At 40.9% G+C, this 7,775-nt stretch overlaps 1 non-coding gene across 1 annotated transcript; it reads left to right on the plus strand.

The window, feature by feature from the left end:
* The first annotated feature begins 282 nt into the window (after positions 1-282).
* Positions 283-340, plus strand: LOC145504119 (small nucleolar RNA SNORD66). The gene has a single exon (XR_014052102.1). It is a non-coding gene; the product is annotated as a small nucleolar RNA SNORD66 (small nucleolar RNA).
* Positions 341-7,775: the final 7,435 nt, after the last annotated feature.

Here is a 7,775-nt window from a genome sequence, read left to right on the forward strand (position 1 = left end):
GAGCAAGAAATTAACTTCTATGGTATTTAAATCACTTTCAAGTTTTAAGTCTATTGCTTATGGTACCTGGTGTTACTCCAACTAATATAGAAATTAGAATAATTACTGGATTTTTTTTGGCCTCACCACAAGGCTTGTGGGATTTTATTTCCTCAAACAGGGATTGAACCTGGGCCTCAGGAATGAAAGCGCTGAGTCCTAACCATTTGACTACCAGGGAATTCCTGGATTCTTTATTGTTGGGAGCATTAAATGAGGTAAAGCACTTAATACAGTCCTGGAATATTTTGATGATTAATTTTATGTGTCAACTTGACTGGGTCACTGAGTGCCTAGATATTTGGTCAAATGTTTTTCTGGGTGTGTCTCTGAGGTTGTTTTTGGTGTGATTAACATTTGAATCAGTAGGCTGAATAAAACAGATTATCTTCCCTACAGTGGGTGAGCCTCATCAAATCAGTTGAAGGCTTGAGTAGGAAAAAATGGGTGACCCTCCCAGGAGCATGAGGGAACTCCTACTGCCTGACTGCATAAGCTGGGGGATTGATCTCTTCCTGCCTTTGGACTTAAACATCAGCTCTTCTCAGATCTCGATCCTGTCAGCCTTTGGACTGGAATTTACACCATCAACTCTCCTGGTCCAGGCCCTCAGGCTTGCGCTGCAATTGTGCCAGTGGCTGTCCTGGAAGTCTAATTTGCTGACTGCAGATATTGGGACTTCCTAGTCTGCATAGTCATGTAAACCAATTTCTTGTAATAAATTTCTTTCTATACACATACATCCTGTTGGTTCTGTTTCTCTGGAGAACCCTGAGTAATACACATATATTAATTGTGCAATAAATATATTGATGCATTCATTCTATTTCTTAGTACAGCAATTAAATCCTATTTTCTTGTCTGTTACTTCACATCTGCTTGCTTTTATTCCTAGTTTATGTGGCAGAGGATATTTGCTTCATTCTGGCCTCTTTAAAGGGATCTTTCTTGCCCAAGTAAGAATGCCCTAAAAGCTTATAAAAGCTAGCCTTGGATATTAGCTATGGTCTCTGGAAATCATCCAGAATGTATCTCGGTGCATTTTATTCCCATGCATAAATCTTTGTCATCTTCCATCATTTAATAACCTTCACTGGGCAGTCTACTGCCTCAATCCAGATTTTTACTTCAGAATCTGATCGTGCATACTGAAGAATATGCATCACACCTCTTGTGCTCCTGTACCACGCACCCACTACTGGGCCCTGTCCACCATCCCCGTCCCACTTCCCATATCCATGTCCAGAATCTCTTGGGAAAAAAAGATTTTTGCCCTCAGTAGATTTAAAAGTGCTCCCTACTACATTTAGTAGAAGATTGATATGTCCAATAGAATCAAGGACATCATGTAGCTTCATGGATCATGCTCTTATCCAGGAAATGACCAAATGACTTTACTATGTAAACAAATAATTGTTACCTACCCCATGTTGGAAGCTGCATGTTGGAAAACCTATCAAGATATCAAAAAACAAATGGAGTCCCTTGTGAGCTGTGTGCTCAGTCCTTTCACCTGTTTCCAACTCGGTGCAACCCCACAGACTGTAGCCTCCCAGGCTCCTCTGTCCATAGAGTTATCCAGGCAAGAATACTGAAGTGGGTTGCCATGCCCTCCTCCAGGGGATCTTCCTCACCTGGGGATCAAACCTGTATCTCCTGTGTCTCCTACATTGCAGGTGGATTCTTTCCCTACTGAGCCACCGAGGAAGCCCCTTGGAGTCCTTTATCCATTACCAAAATTCCCCTTTATCTCCACCCTCTCCAGTTTAAAGATGTTAGCAACTTGAAGGCAGGAATCTTGGCTTGTTTGCTGATGTTTTCTCAGTCCCAGAAAAGCTTTTAGCACATAAACATTTGTTAAATTAGTAACTACAGATCCTTGCAACTCATATCCTTTTCTTCACCTGGAAATTTGGCCACCAGCACTACTTATACCTTCATTAAGTCTCCATTTCACTTCTGCCCCATTCACTAAAAGTTATCTAAGTTGGCAACAAATGAAGAAGCAGGAGAACCACCCTTTTGTGAAACTGTTAGTTACTCAGTCATGTCTGACTCTTTACTACCCTGTGAACTATAAACCACCAGGCTCCTTTATCCATGGGATTCTTCAGGCAAGAATACTGGAGTGGGTAGCCATTCCCTTCTCCAGGGGATCTTTCCAACCCAGGGATTGAACCCGGGTCTCTTGCATTGCTGGCAGATCCTTTACTGTCTGAGCCAGTGGATCATTACCTTTGTGTGGTTAGTTCTAATGTGGGACTAAACAATAGATCTAGTACCTGGTTCCAGCAAAGCAGACATATTTACTTTCATTGCTCAAGGCCAAGGATTTCTGCAAGTTCAAAGACAGTAATTGTGGTGGTGGTCCCTCAGATCAACTCCCACTAGTGCAGTGGGGTCCTGTTAGGATTACTAATGTTTAGGATTACAATATCATCTGAGGCAATTACTCTCATTAGTACTAATCTATAGAGCTGGTTACAGACCAACTCTATAACATTTTAATGAGCATGAAGAAGTAAGACTTTCATGCAATCTACAGCTTTGGGCAAAGCAGAAAGAATAAGTGATGACAGCTTTGCAGAAACACCTCAACCAACTCACATATTTGGTGACAACTATTCAGCTGGTCCAGCATCCCTGCCTTCCAGTGAGTCATAAAGGGGATACTCCATGACTTTCTGGAATGGAAGGTTTCTTTATGCACATGAATTTTAATGAATACTCAGTTCAGTGTTACAGCTGGGTCATCCTATTCTGTCCAAAATAGATGAGCCAATGATATCTGAAAAAGCGAGTGCTATTTTAACATGTTCTACAGAATCAAGAATACCAGTTTATTCCAAGATTTTTGTGGCTATGAGATTTCTAGGGTTTTCTGGTGATCTACCTCTCATGTCTCAAAGCCAATTGTTCTCCAAGTATATTTTCCACAGTAGCACTATCATTTCGGAACCTGTTACAAATTTGCAATTTCAGGCTCCATCTCAGACCTACTTAATCAGAAACTCTGGTGGGCAAGCCCAGCAATGTGTGTTTAACAAGCCCTTCAAATAAATCTGATACTTGCTTAAATTTGAGAACCACTAACTTGACTATACTTTGGAATTCTTTACATGGAGCAAAGGGTTTTCTTGGCACCTAGACATGACTGTGACCTCACAGCCATTGAAAATCTCATCCTTTCAGCTCTAAACCTTACCTACTCTGGTTCTTCATTAGCTTTGATGATACATTATTGGAGGAAAGAACATTCTTTCAGAAGCAGATCTAAGCTCTGGTGGCCTCTGCCCTGTCATTCTTCTAGAAGTTGATCTCAGCCTAGGCCAATTACTCTATGTGGGAACAAGTAGTATTAGGGGTTCCAGCTACCTTTAAAATGTGTGGGCACTCCCCTAAGGGCCCCTGAATGATGTCTGAGACAACCACGAATAATGGAGGCAAATGTACACTGTTTATGCTGATTGAAATAAACTCAGTCAAGCTGATACCTGCATCACATGCTCAGCAAACAGATCTGCCTGACTTTAGTATGAAAAACAGAATGTTAGGGGACAGAAGACTCAACCCAAGGAAATCCTCTGACACCTGAAGATAATGTGCCTAGGCAGCAGTGCTGGGCAGAAATCCAGTTCTGCATTCTGACGGCCCTTTGGCCATGAAGTATGGTAAACTTTTACATCCAGACCAAGTATGTCTAATGCATAGAAACCCTTTCAAATTTATAATGCAATCCATCAGGATTTTTGATGGTATCTAACTTGATCTGAAACCCTCTTTCTAATGCTTCCCTGTCATATCTATCCCAACTCAAGGGACCACTGGACATGTTCAAAAACTCAAATGTCCCTGCAATATCATCACCTTCACTTCTCCAACCTCCCCTTTTTTCCCCTAGCCACAACTTCATTCTATAGATGGGGCACCTTCTCTATGAAAATGACCCATTTCCTTTTCTATATACATCCCCCACCCCAATAGGCCTGTCTCTGCACAATACTATTGCTATTTTGTTCATTTTCTATTTTTTGTGGCTTTGTGGTCTGGTTCATATTTGTTGTCCTTTGTCTGTCTTCTCAGCGCTAATTTATTGCAAATATTGGTTGAACACCTAGTATACATCCGGGGCTTCCCCAATGGCTCAGCGAGTAAAGAATCCGCCTGCAATGCAACAGACACAAGAGACACAGGTTCAATCCCTGGGTTGAGAAGATCCCCTGGAGAAGGAAATGGCAACTCACTCCAGTATTCTTGTGTGGAAAATCCCATGAAACGAGAAGTTTGGCAGGCCATAGTCCATGGGGTTGCAAAGAGTCGGACATGACAGAGTACGATGCACAACAAGTATACATCTAGCATTAAGAACATAGAAATACATAAGGTTATTTCTTCCTGCCCCACTCTAGTTTTGAACCAATTTATTGAGTACTTGCTATGCACCAGGCCCTAGGATGATAGATTTATCACTATTCCATTCAGGTATGACCTAGATCAAATCCCTTATGAGTACACAGTAGAAGTGACAAATAGATTTGAGGGACTAGATCTGATAGACAGAGTGCCTGATAAACTAAGGACAGAGGTTCGTGACATTGTATAGGAGACAGGGATCAAGACCATCCCCATAGAAAAGAAATGCAAAAAAGCAAAAGGGCTGTCTGAGGAGGCCTTACAGATAGCTGGGAAGAGAAGAGAAGCGAAAAGCAAAGCAGAAAAGGAAAGATATTCCCATCTGAATGCAGAGTTCCAAAGAATAGCAAGGAGAGATAAGAAAGCCTTCCTCAGAGATCAATGCGAAGAAATAGAGGAAAACAACAGATTGGGAAAGATTAGAGACCTCTTCAAGAAAATTAGAGATACCAAAGGAACATTGCATGCAAAGATAGGCTCGATGAAGGACAGAAATGGTATGGACCTAACAGAAGCAGAAGATATTAAGAAGAGGTGGCAAGAATACACAGAAGAACTGTACAAAAAAGATCTTCACGACTCAGATAATCACGATGGTGTGATCACTCACCTAGAGCCAGACATCCTGGAATGTGAAGTCAAGTGGGCCTTAGAAAGCATCACTACGAACAAAGCTAGTGGAGGTGATGGAATTCCAGTTGAGCTATTTCAAATCCTGAAAGATGATGCTGTGAAAGTGCTGCACTCGATATGCCAGCAAATTTGGAAAACTCAGCAGTGGCCACAGGACTGGAAAAGGTCAGTTTTCATTCCAATCCCAAAGAAAGGCAATGCCAAAGAATGCTCAAACTATCGCACAATTGCACTCATCTCACACACTAGTAAAGTAATGCTAAAAATTCTCCAAGCCAGGCTTCAGCAATATGTGAACCATGAACTTCCAGATGTTCAAGCTGGTTTTAGGAAAGGCAGAGGAACCAGAGATCAAATTGCCACTATCCACTGGATCATTGAAAAAGGAAGAGAGTTCCAGAAAAACATCTATTTCTGCTTTATTGACTATGCCAAAGCCTTTGACTGTGTGGATCACAATAAACTGTGGAAAATTCTGAAAGAGATGGGAATACCAGACCATCTGACCTATCTCTTGAGAAACCTGTATGCAGGTCAGGAAGCAACAGTTAGAACTGGACATGGAACAACAGACTGGTTCCAAATAGGAAAAGGGGTACGTAAAGGCTGTATATTGTCACCCTGGTTATTTAACTTATATGCAGAGTACATCATGAGAAACACTGGGCTGGAAGAAACACAAGCTGGAATCAAGATTGCCGGGAGAAATATCAATAACCTCAGATATGCGGATGACACCACCCTTATGGCAGAAAGTGAAGAAGAACTAAAGAGCCTCTTGGTGAAAGTGAAAGAGGAGCATGAAAAAGTTGGCTTAAAGCTCAACATTCAGAAAACTAAGATCCGATCCCATCACTTCATGGGAAATAGATGGGGAAACAGTGGAAACAGTGTCAGGCTTTATTTTTGGGGGCTCCAAAATCACTTCTGATGGTGATTGCAGCCATGAAATTAAAAGATGCTTACTCCTTGGAAGGAAGGTTATGGCCAACCTAGATAGCATATTTAAAAGCAGAGACATTACTTTGCCAACAAAGGTCTGTCTAGTCAAGGCTATGGTTTTTCCAGTGGTCATGTATGGATGTGAGAGTTGGACAGTGAAGAAAGCTGAGAGCCGCAGAATTGCTGCTTTTGAACTGTGTTGTTGGAGAAGACTCTTGAGAGTCCCTTGGACTGCAAGGAAATCCAATCAATCCATCCTAAATGAGATCAGTCCTGGGTGTTCATTGGAAGGACTGATGTTGAAGCTGAAACTCCAATACTTTGGCCACCTCATGCGAAGAGTTGACTCATTGGAAAAGACCCTAATGCTGGGTAGGATTGGGGGCAGGAGGAGAAGGGGACGACAGAGGATGAGATGGTTGGATGGCATCACCAACTCGATGGACATGGGTTTGGGTAGACTCTGGGAGTTGGTGATGGACAGAGAGGCCTGGCATGCTGCAATTCATGGGGTTGCAAAGAGTCGGACACGACTGAGCGACTGAACTGAACAACATTGAACATGTTGGCCTTTGAACATAAGTCTACTTACACCAGAGTTTTTCTCAATTGTAAATACTACAGTACTCCACAATCCATGGTTGGTTGAATCTGTGGATGCCAAATGATGGCTAGGAGGAACCAAACAAGATATGAAGGTCTGATTCTAAGTTATACATGGATTTTCAAGTGTGCAGAGGATAAGTGCCCCAACACCTGCATTATTCAAGGGTCAACTTCATATGATTTTTTCCTTTAACATATGAGTCATGTAAAATTAATGTTTTTTTTTAGAGATAAGTCAACTAAGGCTCAGATAAGTAATTTTGCCAAGGTTATATAGCTGGTAATTGGAAGGCTTTGGATGACATCAAGGCTCATAAGTATCATAAAATACACATTAGCTGCTCTAACATAGCCATTCCACTTGTTAGTGACAATTTGTTCAGCTTCTCTCCAAAATAGTGACTCCATCCTATCACGAGCCCTTTAGATAAGTTCAAGTTAGCTGGGTAAACAAGTCTGAGAAGAACAAGAAGAACCCATTAGCTTATATGGATGGAACTAATGGGCTTGGTCTTATGTCATCTATTGGGATCAACAAATCAACTAATTTTGTTCTCTATCTTCTGTTTCACTTCATATCATCTAACAACACTTTTGACTAATCTAACTTGGATAGACTAGCATTTTCCCTCAGATCTTGCCATTTGTCCTTAGGCACTTTGTATCTTGCCAGTGGCTAAGTTACATTTCCAGGCTGTTAGTACTACAGGAATGACTAGTTTTTGATCAAACTCCCCATCAGCGAAAGAACTGGTTAGATAGAAAATTATATAACTTAAAAAATATTCAAATTTTAAAAACATTTTTTTAAAAACCTAATTGTTCTGGAAAACCATGGAGAAGTTCAACGTTGCTTGAATTTAACAAGATTACAATCCTGTTAAACCATTCCTCCAAGACAAACTTTTACACAGCCAGTGTGGAATTGTGGACCATTCCATCTCTGGACAATTCTTTTTTTGTTGTTGTTGTGTGTGCATTTTTATAATAAAACTGATAATACTATACAAATTTTCATTCTTAAAATTATACTTAAAGTGTGTCCCAACATAATTTCTCAGAGTTCAGAGACCTACCATTCACTGTGGTGGTCTTATCCTTTCAAAGTCTGACATTCAGTATTTTATTCATATTTACCAGTA

Source organism: Giraffa tippelskirchi, chromosome 4 (genome assembly GCF_054371585.1).
Source record: "Giraffa tippelskirchi isolate mGirTip1 chromosome 4, T2T-mGirTip1v1.2.pri, whole genome shotgun sequence".
Taxonomy (NCBI): domain Eukaryota; kingdom Metazoa; phylum Chordata; class Mammalia; order Artiodactyla; family Giraffidae; genus Giraffa; species Giraffa tippelskirchi.